This window comes from Mycteria americana, chromosome 5 (genome assembly GCF_035582795.1).
Source record: "Mycteria americana isolate JAX WOST 10 ecotype Jacksonville Zoo and Gardens chromosome 5, USCA_MyAme_1.0, whole genome shotgun sequence".
Taxonomy (NCBI): Eukaryota; Metazoa; Chordata; class Aves; order Ciconiiformes; family Ciconiidae; genus Mycteria; species Mycteria americana.
Genome location: NC_134369.1, coordinates 20,274,849 through 20,288,704, shown reverse-complemented (window position 1 = coordinate 20,288,704; position 13,856 = coordinate 20,274,849). Strand labels below are relative to the sequence as shown.

Genomic DNA, 13,856 nt, shown 5'->3' with positions numbered 1-13,856 from the left:
TTATTTACAGACACTGCACAAATACTTCTCCACGTTCTGCCTGGGTACAGCCACTCTGGCCTTAAACTTTGCAGAGCACTTAAATTCATTCCCATAGAGAAAAATACACAATGAGAAAAAAAAGAAAAAGTATCTACTTATCCATAAATAAAGACAATGACGATCGTTAGTAATAACAATTTAGCTTTGAAGCTGCTGTGATGCTGGCAGAGGCAACCTCTTAGTCTCCAACCTGGATGAGAGTGGATTCAAAGGCATGGGGCTGCGTTGTGGGGTGGCAGTGACAGCAATCTGTTGAGTTGCTGCCTGGACAGTGTGACTGGACAAAAGCAGCCTTAGAGGTGCACACTCTTGAGTCCAAATTGGCTTCTGCCAGTTTTCCCACCTGCCACCATTTCCTGTTATTGCAGGGTGGTGTTGATATTTGTGTTTATCGACTTTCTGTTCAGATATTTAGATATTGGTACAGTCTCCCTTCAGTGCTGCTGTCTCTGATGAGTTATGTGCTGTATTTCAAAGATTTTTAAAGCCAGAGAATATATATTTTAAAGTGTGGTTTTGATCAGGGAAGTGACTAAGTAAAAGTAACTCCATCCTTATTCCAGAATGGTTCCCTAGTGTCTTTTCAAGATGTTTGATTATTTTGACAAATACAATTCTTTATGCTGCTTTTCCCTGTAGACACTGTAAAACTATGGAAGAGTGGCCTGCAGTCTTTTCTGCCTAGAGCATCTGCTACTTTAACTCATAGGCATAGTCCTGAATATGCAATTTGGAGTCTTTATTACCTGTGCTGCTGTTAGAGACAGGACAGGAGAAATGTAGCATGATTTTTCCAATCTCAAAATGAGATTTCTGAACTGTCAGGGGAGAAAAAGCCCATCACTGAGTTGTAAACTGAGCAATAACGGAATGAATGCAGGCTGTCTGCTGTCACTTCTTTATAAACTGATTGCGCCGGTGGTGGGCCTGTTGGTGCTCACAGGGTTCAGCATGGGCGGTGCATTAAAATGTGCATCTGTGGTGAACAATTTGCTTCTTCCTCCATGTGTTATCTTCTTGCTCCTGTCATAGAGGCTGGTATTGCTGTGCCTTATGAAGTCTTGTGCTTCTGGAGAATGAGCATCCGTGTCCAGTGGTTATACTGACAGTAAGCAGAGCAGGAGACTCTGTACTGTGCTCTTTTTTCAATCCTACCACATACTGCTCAGGCGTGCTGAGACTTAGCTGCTGCATTGCTGATTTGAGATGAAGCTGAAATGTAAAATCTCGATTTCAGCCTGGATTTCAAGCTCCAGGAATTTGAGACTCCCCTGATGAAGGGTTTTGTTTCAGATCCTTGCACAGATGTGATACAGCTGTAATGTCCAAATGGCTTCTGGGTCTGAGTCTTGGCATGATCCTTCTGCCTGACTGTGAGCAGGGAGGCAGTTGTCTCCTGTTGGCAGCAAACTTGGATCCAAAACTTCCTGAAACTAATAACAAGCACACATTTAATGTGTATCTGGTAACAGAAGTTTGTTTCTGTTTCTCTACTGATTTAGCAAGCTGCTTCTGAAAATTTTGCAGGGGCTGGGGGAACAGCAAGGCTGTGAATCCTACTGTGGATTGAGCCAACTCAACACTGTAACTGAAAGTGCAAACTAGGGCAAAATGCTGTGAAGGGGATATGGAGAGGAGCTGTTTGTTTTAATTTTACCTACTGTGTTACTCAGAACTCAGAAGCTGAGTTCTGAACTCAGAAGCTGACTGGCAGCTTGTTTGTCAGCATTTGGAGATAATAGGGAGAGGATCCATGCCTCTTGCACCATCTGAACTTCCTCTTAAGACGTGTTTCTAGAGCTGGTCAGGAATGGGTTTTTGTTCTCATGAACAGTCTCAATATAGATCAAATGGGTTTTCAATTACTTTTTCTTTCCTATGGTTTTCTTTTGGAAAAGGTGTGGGGAAAGGGTTTTTCTGTTAAAAAAGGAAGCTTTTACGTTTTGTTTAGACTGTGACTTATTGCTTTGCTGTATTAAGATACAAACTAGTAATGAAATCTCCTATACAGTTTTGCTACCTTCTTCATATAGATGGACACTGCTGTCCTGATACTCTTGCATCTACATGGTTGCGAACATAAATCCGCTTCAGACAATTATAGAAACAGAAGTTCCATCTAGGTGAGATGCACGCTCATTATTTAACAGATAGATAGTACTTTAGAGACTCTGACTGCGTCCTGATTAAGGGATTTGGAAATCTTTTCCTGGGAGGAGGTTTCCAGGTCTCAGCATTCAGATGACACTTAGTCCCCTGTAGTCATTAGCGCTACCTTGGGGAAATGACCTTACTAATTTAAGCTGTATTCAGGGAACAAACTTAGGAAATGAGAAAGACTAAAATAGAAGCCAGTATTTTCTAAAGAAGCCTCTGATTTGGGGTGTTTATTTTGCCATGATCATTAACAGCCTATACATCTGCTGCTCACATGTTCTTTGGTTGTTAGGAAGTGTTGGATCTTTGGAGAAATCAAACGGAAGGCAGTGTTTCACTCATATCACTCAATAAATATTTTTTTAATATTTATTGAGCAAGGGGAGAGAAAGTTAAAGGAAAGGGAAATGATGTTACAGATTTGATTCCATCACTGCTATTAGCTGGTATATTTTTACTGATAGTTACAGAGAGTCCTTTTCAGTTTAGTACCATTTGTTTTAAGGTGAAAGTTAATTTAATGGCAAAACAAAAATAACCTGAGATATGTTTGATGCCACCTAATTTGTGAGTGTCTTGACAGTTTCTGAAAACCCCAGTCAGAGACCAAGATGTCCTCAGACCAGGCTTTCTACACCTTTAACAGAAAGTCAGTCCTTAACTCAAAAGAGTTTGTAGTCAAAGTGTCAGAGGAGAGACGACCAACAAAAATGACAAACAGATGGAGGGTGTGCAAAGAAACAGTAAGCCAATTAAGATTAGCATAATAAGCAACACGATGAGGATATTGTAATGCTCAGTAATTACACCCAAGTAAGAAAATCATGAGTGGTGAATTTCTTACTTTCTGCTTGCAAGTGATTGAGTTGTTTCCTGCTGTTCTCTGCTGTCTGTGTGCAGGACTGTGTGTATTTTCAAAGCCCCTTCCTACTTTTTGGGTGTGGGAACTTCAATGCTTGGGCATGTTTCCTTGGGCTGTTGGATACCCAGTTTGATGGAAGCTGTATCCAGAACTGTGGGTGCTCTCAGGTTGTGGAAAGCAGTTCCCAGGATGATTTCAGATGTTCTTTTGAGGCTTATGTTTCAATCTCTGCATATTTTGCCTACTTACAAGTCAGTGTTAGTGAACATATGAAAAGTCTGTTACCTTTGGGAGAGGAGTGATATACCTAGAGTGATCCAGAGATAAATGCTACCTACTCTGAATGCAGCCCTCCTTTCGTGGTCACATTTGGTGGTATGATCTGCGAGCAGTGATGTTCTGCTCAGAAGGCAGCAGGTCCAAGAAGTGAAGTCTGTCCAGCAAATGAGGCCAGGCATGTGAGCGACTGCAATCAAAACGTGCTCTTTACTGCACAGACAGCAGGGCAGATGGCACCGAAGTTTATGAAATCAGGTAGTAGGCTCTGGTGGAGAGAAGCATGTTAAATGTGTCAATCAACCACAACTTGGAAAGCCACCATTTGACTGCTTGAATAATCAGAGCAGGTTCTCCCAGTGCTGACAAGTTGAAGTTTTGTCATCATTTCCTCCAGGGAGTATAAAATACATAGTAGTAACAAACTAAGAGGGCATGTTTTTAGGGAGAAAGTGAAAGTACATTGATATTCTCTTTGATATTTATGGCTGTGGGATGAGTTCCCTTATGTCTATCTGCCCTGCTGCAGACCCAGCAAAGCCTGACCCTAGAAATCCCAGGTTCCTGCATTCAGGTTGTAAGTTGACCTTAGTTCCTTGGAAGTAAGGTTGACCTGCACTGGGTTAGGGTCTCTGAAGATCTGTTCCCCAGTTTCCTTGCCTATGCAAAATGTGCAGCTTTTAGCTGTGTGCTGGAAGAGCACTTTTTGAATGAGGGAAGGCTGTTATCCTCTCTATTTTGTTTGTATTTTTCTACAGCTGGCTAATGAGTCCCAGCTTGTGCAGTTATTATAACAGAGACCTGCACAGTTGGAACCTCTGTCAGCTGCTAAGCTACTGCTTTCACAAAAAGGAACATTTTCTGAAGTTCAGCAAAGTCTTAGAGACAACAGGGATTTTCTAAGAAAGCTCCATTGTCTCCAAGGCGTGAGTATTTTTCTCTTCTCTGGCAGTAGACTGTGTCTTTGCTTCAGGTAGCTGACTGCCTCTGTACCAACTCCCTGCAAGCCAGAGAGGAGCAAGTTTTACAGGAGAGATGCAGCACATAAGCTTCACAGGAGAGTCATTTGAATCTCCTTCTAGTGCAAAAATCACATTTGAAGCATACTGGAGGTTTTCTTTCTCACCTGCCTCACGAATGTCTATTTTATCCAGTTCTTTTTTAGCACATGGCTTGTTTTGTTCATATAATAGATAAATTCAGGATATGTCACCTCTGTCATGGATGTTGGGGTGCAATGAAGGCTGGCTGTGCTCCTTAAGAGATGAGGGTCTGGGACCTGAGTACAGTAACAGAGTGGGTAGGGTAGGGGTCTGGCTGGCCAGGGGGCATCTCTACTTTACCCCAGTTGAGGCAAGCAGGGCCAGGCTGGGGATGGCAGTCAGGGTCAGCTGAGAGTCCAGATCATTAGACACATCCATGGGAATGAGGCTGGTCCAAAGTCAAGCTGAGAACGCAAGTCAAGATCCAGGACCACATCCAGTGACACCAGGCAGGTCCATGGTGGTGAGTGAGGCAGGTCTGAGGTCAAGCTGGGAAGTCAGTACGCAGTGCAGGGTCCAGATCAACAAGGTTCATTGCCAGGCACAGGCAGGGCTGGAGCAGGAGACAGGCACTCTCTACAACAGCAGAGGCAGGGACTGAAGGCTCAGGGCTGAGCTTAGAGCAAGCCCCCTGGGCAGAGGGGGTAGGGGGAGGCCCTAGGAGAGTCAGGGTGACTTAGACCTTGGCCTTGAACTTACATTGCAGCATTCTGCATTAGAAAAGCTGAGTTTCACGCTCTCTTTACATTACTGTTGGGGAAGAAGAAAGGTTCAAAGCAAATTGTGGGGCCTTTGCAGTTGGTACAAACTCCACAGTGGTGTAGATGAGAGGCAAATGCTACTCTCAGACTGGGGAGGGGATCATTCCCTTACGTAGCCTATGGGCTGGCCACATCAGGGAATTGGAAGAGCCCTGCTGGCTGGGACGGACCTCGCTTTGTCAACTGGAAACTGATGTTAAGTAAGCTGCTGCTTCTTTCATAGGAAAAAAACAACAACAAACCACCTTCCAATCTCTTCTCTTGCAATAGTTGGGATAGTGGGACTGACAGAGCTCTTGTCCAGCCAGCTGGGGTTTGAGCCTAGCTTTGGAGTGCCTTCATATGCTGCTGCAGCAGGAGTTTAGTTTCTTCCATTTCCATTCATCCTTCCCTCAAATGCAGGAGTAGGTCAGGCTCCACGCTAGCAGCTGAAGCAGCATTTCTGTGGTTTGCTCCAGGGGAATTTGGTAGGCTCAACGGAAGTGTGTGCGTGTATATGTGCTACCTGGTTGGGGATCTCCAGTAGTTTCATGCTGCTTTAAATGCTGATGACTGTTTTGTCTGGCTCTGAAGGCTGATGGCTTTAGCTTGAATTTTTTTTAGAGCTCATTCAATATCATCATCCTGTTCAATCTCTAAGAAAGGGAAAACATGCACTCCAGATAAGTGGTGTATGGCAGAGATAAATCAGCTATAAATTGCTTGATTTCCTTTCAGAGAGTAGCTGTTTTTGCATTACTTTTTCAAATAATCTTGGAGGGGCATGAGGAGGCAGGGACTATACCACACTGTGTCTGTAGCACAGAGACATATTGCCCTTTTTCAAGACTGAATTGCCGACTTGCATTTTGTTGTGCATTGCTCAGGAGCTGTCTGTACAGGTTTTACAAGCCTCAGATGAAGGAAAGCAAACTGCAGTCAAACAGATGACCTTGAAAGAGTCAGTCAGCAGCAACTTCCTTTGTGCTACCTACAAGCCCTGGCTGGACTACATTCACTACTCTTCATACTTAAAAAAGTTACTCTTACAGGGGTCCCCAACAAATCTCATTTGCCTTCAGCATTTTTTGGATGTGATTAAAGGGGCAGTGGGCAAATAGAGGAGCTTAGGGAAAAGTGGTAGGCCATTGCCTGTGAGCCTCTGGTCTTCAGTGCCTTTGCTAAATCTGTCCTCAGGGTTACCAAGGCAAATCACTTCTTTTTTTTTTTTTTTTTTTTTTTCTCCTTTGATGTAGAGACTTGTCAGCTAGAAATGTGACCTGAACCAATAGTTCATTTCACACAGTAGGTAGTGCACAGCAGTTGGTATGCTAACTCTCTGAGCCTGCTGGCAGAAGCCGAAAACAGAGAGAGTAACCCTCCATCTGCCAATCAAGAAGGGAGGAGGGAACCCAAAGACAAGCATCGACTGACATCTAATACAGAGATGGAGAAGGAGGAAACTGGGTGGGATCCACAGGTGGATCTGAAAGATGTTTTCTTGTGTTTTACAGATGTTTTTTGTTAAAAAAGTAAGTGTGCAATGAAGTCTACATTGTGTTAAATCTAACCTAACAATGAATACTGTTTGGCAGTGCAGTCATGTTACAGGTACAGTTACAGGTCAGGCTGCATTAGCCATAGGAATCTCTATTTCAAGTCTAATTTAGCTATTCATTGGGAATAGAGAGCTAAAACCCCTTCCCTTTCCATAGCTACAATTTAAAATAAAATGTCTATTAAAGGAGGATGATCTTGAATAAGAACTGTACTTGCACCATCCCTATTCCTTCAGGGCCTTGAGATCATTCTGGTTTAACTGAATAATTCTGCTGTGGTTCTAATTCTGCTGTGGTCCACTGCTTTTATCATTGGTTAGTGCTTTTAAATGGTTAACCACTGCATGCCTGTTAGGCTTAAATTGCCTGATTCCAGATGGCAGGCAAGCTCTGCGTCTTTGCAGACCATCATGGGAAAAGTATGTCTCTGTGAACCAAAGTGGAATCAGCACTTTTTTGTTTTGTTGATTACCTTGAAAGAAAATCCCAGGGGGCGTACCTTTTACTTTACCTACTCAGTAAGGCAGTAAAAGTTCTTGGGATATGACTGGGTATCCTAAGATGCAAAGGGTTAGACAGTAATGTTCTTCCAGTTTCTAAAACATAAGGTTATGTTAAAATTATTTGCACAGAACATGGTTTGAGTGGTTTCAGAAGGTGCTACTCAGTTTTGCAAAATGCAAGATACCCTTTACTTGTGGAAGGCTACAGCGATACAGAATCCAATAGGCAGGTCTCTGCTTTTTTGGCATGGAAAGCTAGAGCTTATCAGCAGAAATACAGTATCTTTTGGGAAAAGTTCTTTAATGCTTCAGAGGCATCCCAAACCACATTTTAGATACCAGCTGCTGTGTGTGGCTTTTCCTGCTTTATAGCACGTGTCATTTGAATTGGATGCTGAATCTTTGGGTAGATGTATGGGAATGTTTTTCTGCACAGAGCAGCACTATTGCTGTCCCTTGGGAAAATAACTTTCCCTTCAAACATTTGCTCCTGAGAAGGATGCTTGAGGCACTTAACACCTCATATTTGGGAATGGCAGTTATACTGCTGGAGCTCTGTTATTTCCTTTGGAGTGTGGGACCATTTTTTAAAAGGAAAAGAAAAAGGAAAAGCTATAGCTGTGACCAATTCTGGTTGCAAAGCCTGAGAGATGAAAACTACGTGCTTCTGTTGATGGTATGCCAGAGGGAAGACCTTCAGCCCAGAGGCATCTTGAGAAGCCTGAAGGTGGTCCAAGGGAGACCCCTTAACAAGAACTGCAGAATTCTGCTCTTGCAGCAGAGTTACCCTGTGTGTCTGTACAGGTTGGGAACCAAGTGGCTAAGTAGCAATCCTGCTGTGAGGGCCTTGCAAGTTATGAGGGATGTCAGGCTGAATATTGACCAACAGCGCACTCTGTATGTGAATACACTGAACTACATGCTGGGCTAGAGGACTGTGGCTAGCAGATTGAAGGAAATTATTATCCCTCTCTATTTGAGACTGGCGAGGCTTTGCCTGGTTTTGGGTCTCCCACTTCACGAAGGATGTCAAGAAACTGAAGCAGGTCCCGCAAAGACCTGCTGGGATGGCTAGGGGCTGAGAGCACATGAATTATGGGCAGAATTTGAGAGAAGTGGGTTTGTGTACTCTGGTGAAAGGAAACAAAGGGGCCATCTAATAACAACCTACAACTACTTGAAGGGAGTAACAAAAATGACAGAGCCAAACCCTTCCCAGTAATTGCAAGTGGTGTGTCAAGGGTGCTGTGGCCAGAGGTTGCAGCTTGGAAGCTTCAAACTACTTAGGAAGAGCTTTTTCATTTGTTTGGTACTGCAGCTCTGTAATAAGGTACCTGCAGATGATGTGTCTCCACCCTTGGACGTTTTCAAGACTAAGACAGACCAAACTGTGGCTGAGCTGATCTAGTGTTGGCAGTAGTCCTTCTTGGAGAACAACGTTGGGATAAGAGACCTGTGGAGTGCTCACCAACACTTCTGCAGGTCTGTGTAAACCTTGACTCCTGGCCAGCCCCCTAATCTAGAGAACTACGGTGAAGTGGGGAGCAGCATCACTGGAGCGATGCTCGACTTGGTCTTGGAGCACTGTACTGTTCATGGTGGGTCATTGACTCAGTTGGTAGCAGGGTGAAGGTGCGTGTTTCTCTCTTGGCATTTCCCCCCAGTTTATTTGACACAAGCCACAGTTGTTGTTGCCTCTGGATGAGACATTATTAAAATCCACGCAGCTAAAAATAGACTGTAGTGAACCAGACTCCCTTGGTTCATCTGACAGTGTGCCCTGCTTCCACCTCTTGCCATCAGCTGTCTTTTTTCCTTTAATTAAATCTGTTTTTTTATATTTTTAAATTTTTTTTCCATGGATTTCATTTCTGTACCACAGGGCTGAGCTTCTTCTGGGCTTTTAAAAGTATGGAGTTATTGGCTGATACATAGCAATTTCCACTGGCCATGATAAACTGTGGTTTCTGTGATTCCATCTCTAAAGTTTCCTGCATTTTTAGTGCTTCTTGAAACTTCCAAGAGACTGTATGGTTCAAGGATAGAGTTAACAGAATGCCTTGCCTTCCTTTAGTGTGGTCATGCTCAAGTATTTAATGGTGCTTGTGACCAGCAATTTCAGCTGAAGCAAAATGTGTAGTTGGCAGTTGGTTAGGCTACTAATGTACTGTAAGAAAAAGTGTATCTTTAACAAAAATAAATAGGACCATATTCTCAGCTTGGTTAAACTGCCATAGCTCGGTTGATTTGAGTGAGGTCATGATGCTAAAAATCATATCTTCCTTTTAGGTCTTTTTAACTCTGTATTGCATGTTGGATGGCATTGGGGGGAAAACCAAATAAATATATCTATTATAGTGGAACAGTTGGTAGAGTACTTTAGGCAACTTGCTACATTGTTATTAGTTGGATTAAAAATTGTTGAGCAAGATGTAGGTAAGTGCTAATAGGCAGAAGCTTGGTACAACTTACTCTGTTGTCTTCCATGAAGTTTTCCTATTTTCTCAATAAATAATTTGTGTTATTTAATATCTGGAAGAGTATTATTTGGAAGTTCCATTAACTATCTGGGAGAAGTGATAAGGAAGAGAGAAGTTGTGAGTTCCTGTGAATAGTAAGGAAGATAAAGAAATGTTTTAAAGATACTTGGAAGGCTGAATATGGGTAGGAATGAGAATGAAATTCATCATGGTAGAAGTCAAACAAGTATGCCTGATAAAATAATTTGCACTGATGTTTGAAGGAAACAAGTAATTTCAGAAGTGGTAAACAGGATATACCAGGCTGTACATGTCTATGGCGTGGCAATAGAAAGCACAAGCAGGAGCGCAGGCTGGTTTTGTTGAATAAATTATGTCCCATAACAAAGAAGTGACAACTTCTCCTTTACCTGCCTTTCAGATAAGATTATCAAATCTTGTTCTGAATCCTCTGATACCATTGGGGGTTCACATAGTGTATGTAAAATTACAGGAGAGGAATGGGAGGGTAAGAAAAAGCATGGTGGTAATTGTGAGCAGCATGGTTTAAGAATCTGGCAGGATATAGTGGAGGAAAACAAGTATGATAACATGGAGGGTAAAATGAGAGAAGAGGGAAAGGAATTCTTTAACAGTAAATGAATGAGTTTTAGAAAAGACAGTTACTGGGGGAAAAAAAATCTCCTTTTCATCTGTGGAAGTCTTGATGGTGCCACCACAGTAACGTGAAGCTGGATGACTAGGAGGTAAAGTGTACTTAACAGTTCTGCAGTGGCTGAGAAGTCACTTAGGGTGAATTTGCCTTTGACACGGTCTCCCACAGCATTCTCCTGGAGAAACTGGCTGCTTATGGCTTGGACGGGTGTACTCTTCGCTGGGTAAAGAACTGGCTGGACGGCTGGGCCCAAAGAGTGGTGGTGAATGGAGTTTACTCCGGTTGGCGGCCGGTCACAAGCGGTGTTCCCCAGGGCTCGGTGTTGGGGCCAGTTCTGTTTAATATCTTTATCAATGATCTGGATGAAGGGATCGAGTGTACTCTCAGTAAGTTTGCAGATGACACCAAGTTGTGTGGGAGTGTTGATCTGCTGGAGGGTAGGCAGGCTCTGCAGAGGGACCTGGACAGGCTGGATCGATGGGCCGAGGTCAATTGTATGAGGTTTAACAAGGCCAAGTGCAAGGTCCTGCACTTGGGCCACAGCAACCCCATGCAACGCTACAGGCTTGGGGAAGAGTGGCTGGAGAGCTGCCTGGCGGAAAAGGACCTTGGGGTGTTTGTTGACAGCCGGCTGCATATGAGCCAGCAGTGTGCCCAGGGGGCCAAGAAGGCCAATGGCATCCTGGCTTGTATCAAAAATAGCGTGGCCAGCAGGACTAGGGAAGTGATTGTGCCCCTGTACTCGGCACTGGTGAGGCCGCACCTCGAATACTGTGTTCGGTTTTGGGCCCCCCACTACAAGAGGGATATTGAGGTACTGGAGCGTGTGCAGAGAAGGGCAACGAAGCTGGTGAAGGGTCTGGAGCAGAAGTCTTATGAGGAGCAGCTGAGGGAGCTGGGACTGTTTAGCCTGGAGAAAAGGAGGCTGAGGGGAGACCTTATTGCTCTCTTCAACTACCTGAAAGGAGGTTGTAGAGAGGTGGGGGTCGGTCTCTTCTCCCAGGTAACAAGTGATAGGACAAGAGGAAATGGCCTCAAGTTGCGCCAGGGGAGGTTTAGACTGGATATTAGGAAATTTTTCTTCACTGAGAGGGTTATCAAGCATTGGAACAGGCTGCCCAGGGAAGTGGTTGAGTTGCCATCCCTGGAGGTATTTAAAGGACGTTTGGATGAGGTACTTAGAGACATGGTGTAGTGGTGGTTTTGGCAGTATTAGGTTTATGGTTGGACTCGATGATCTTAAAGGTCTTTTCCAACCTATATGATTCTGTGATTCTGTGAATTAAATAGCTTGTGCAAAGTGAGTTCAACAGTAGAGTTCAAAATGAAAGCAGTAGTCAAGCCTCAGAGAAGAATAAAATCCAAGATGTGTACCTTGCTAACTATGTATAAGAATTAGTTCTGAATTGAGTATTTGTTTCTGACTTTGACTTGAGGGCACTGGGTCTTGCCTTTCCATGAAGAGGCAAAAATAATTGCAGATAACTTGCCACTCTGGAACACTGTGACCTACCTTCTATAGATCTCGTAACTTAAGATAACTCCCAGCTCATTACATGCATGTTAGTGCTGTCCCAGTCTGAGAACACTTCTCGGTCTCCACAAACTCCAAAGAGGTACTTGCTGCTACGTTAAAAACATCACGTTAGCACTTGCATTTATCCTAAGTTCTGATGAATTTTCATGCACTGAAAAATATCTACGAGGTGTCACTCTATTAAAAGTATAAACGCTTTTTAATAAAACCAGAAGATGTGTTACAGCTTTGCTTCAGATAAACTCTTCCTCCACATTCTTTAGTTAGTGTTGTTCAGAACAAATGTGAAAGGAGCTAAGAGAATTTACCACCTATTCTTTATGGTTTCTGCATTCACATTTTCAGTTTATAATATTCAGCATAAGTTTTTTTGCACACATAGAAGGTTCAGAATCCTACATTTTTTGCTTTGTCAGACAAAATGTATATGTAAGAAGTTTGAAGTTTAGAGTCATAATTCAGGCACTATATATAAATTCTTTCATTTCACATGTTGGGCTTCATTCTGTCTTATACCTATGAGATCTTCAGATTTTTGTATTATTATTTTTGATTTGTCCACCCACTTTTTGAAATTTTTTTTTATGTTCAGTACCAGAAGATTTCATAGTCTCTCCTATTCAGGGAACCAGATCTGGGTCCAACTGAATTCTATGTGAGTCATTGAATGACTCCAGTAGAATCCGACCTAAAGAATGGAGGCAACCTCAGGGCCTCCATCAACACAAATGACAGCTGCATTCTCCTGCTGAAGTAATTGTATTGCCACTCTGAAGCTGATTACTTGAGGAAGAAGTGTTCTCAGCTGCCTTGGACTGTAGAAGAGCAATATAAGATCATCAATTGCAGAATCAGAATAATTTGGGTTCAGAAGGATCTCTGGTGAATTTATAGGCCAGCTGAAAGCAGGTCTCACTAGATCAGGTTGTTCATGGGCTTCTCAAGTTGAGTTTTGAGTATCTTCAAGGATAGAGACTCCTCAGTCTCTCTGTGGATCTCTTCCAGTGGTCGACAACTCTCAAACACGTTCATTTCTGTTTCTATTCAGTAAATACATGACTACAAAAAGAATGATGCAAGGGAAAAGTTTGGTCTGAGACATCTGAAAATCTAATGAGAACAGAATGACTTTTCTTGGTCTCATCATTCCCTGTTATAAACAAGTAGTAACAATCTGGCTACGAGGCAGTGGGAAATGTCATAATATTCACGATATCTTCACTAATTCATTGCTGCAAAATGGTCTTTTTCTTCCGTCACCATGTAATTGGATGGAAGAATCGAGAAAAGGGCTTGGATGATTTTTACAGTCAATATATTCTTTTCCCATCCCACTTACAGAATCACATAAGTGGTTAAAAGAGGGGGAGAAAGCTCTTGCAGCTTATACCAATGAGAGAATCATCAGCAGCAGAATATTCTCTTCTTCGCACTATGAGGACCTTCCCCATGATTATGGGCAAATCACTTAACTTTTGATGTCAGCTTTTTCATGGGTGTCATGCTGCTTGGAGTTCCTTTGAAGTAAGTGTTGATGGCTTCCTATCTACCGAAGTAAAAAATGAACAGTGGATCATCTATCTGATCTCCTGTATATCCCACCTTGAAGAATTTCACCAAGGTAGTCTGGCTTTGAGCTTGTGTTTCTGTAAATTAGCTGTGAAGTGCCTTAGGCAACATGGTGGGAGGCCTTCTAGGAGTCTTGCATTTTCAGTTCCTCAGTGGCCCACAGGAACAGGGGATGCCTCATCTAATGCTCTCAGTCACTCTTTTTTTTTTTCTTTTTTTTTTTTTTTTTTAGTTGTTCTTGTTTAGCCATTTCAACAACTCACTTTCCCCTTCCTTTGGAGAATGTTGAGCAAATCCTGAAGTCTCTGGCTTTCCCTTATATCCCACTTTACATAAAATGACCTTTCTTTTCATACAACTTAAAATAGATCTGCTTGCAAACCTGTTTAATTATATTACCTGTTAAGCCTGCTTAACAATACCTTTAACTTGT

The 13,856-nt window shown here is 42.8% G+C and overlaps 1 protein-coding gene across 12 annotated transcripts in view; it reads left to right on the top strand.

Annotated features, from left to right (window-relative positions):
* Window positions 1–13,856, top strand: part of TSPAN4 (tetraspanin 4) — a 467,778-nt gene that overhangs the window by 299,028 nt on the left and 154,894 nt on the right. The window contains exon 1 of one of the 12 annotated variants that reach the window (XM_075502402.1): window positions 13,312–13,378. The exons of the other annotated variants lie outside the window; for them this stretch is intronic. The gene's annotated coding sequence lies outside the window, so the exon portion shown is untranslated. Of the gene's footprint in view, window positions 1–13,311; window positions 13,379–13,856 lie in introns of those variants that run through there. 12 annotated transcript variants of the gene reach the window in all.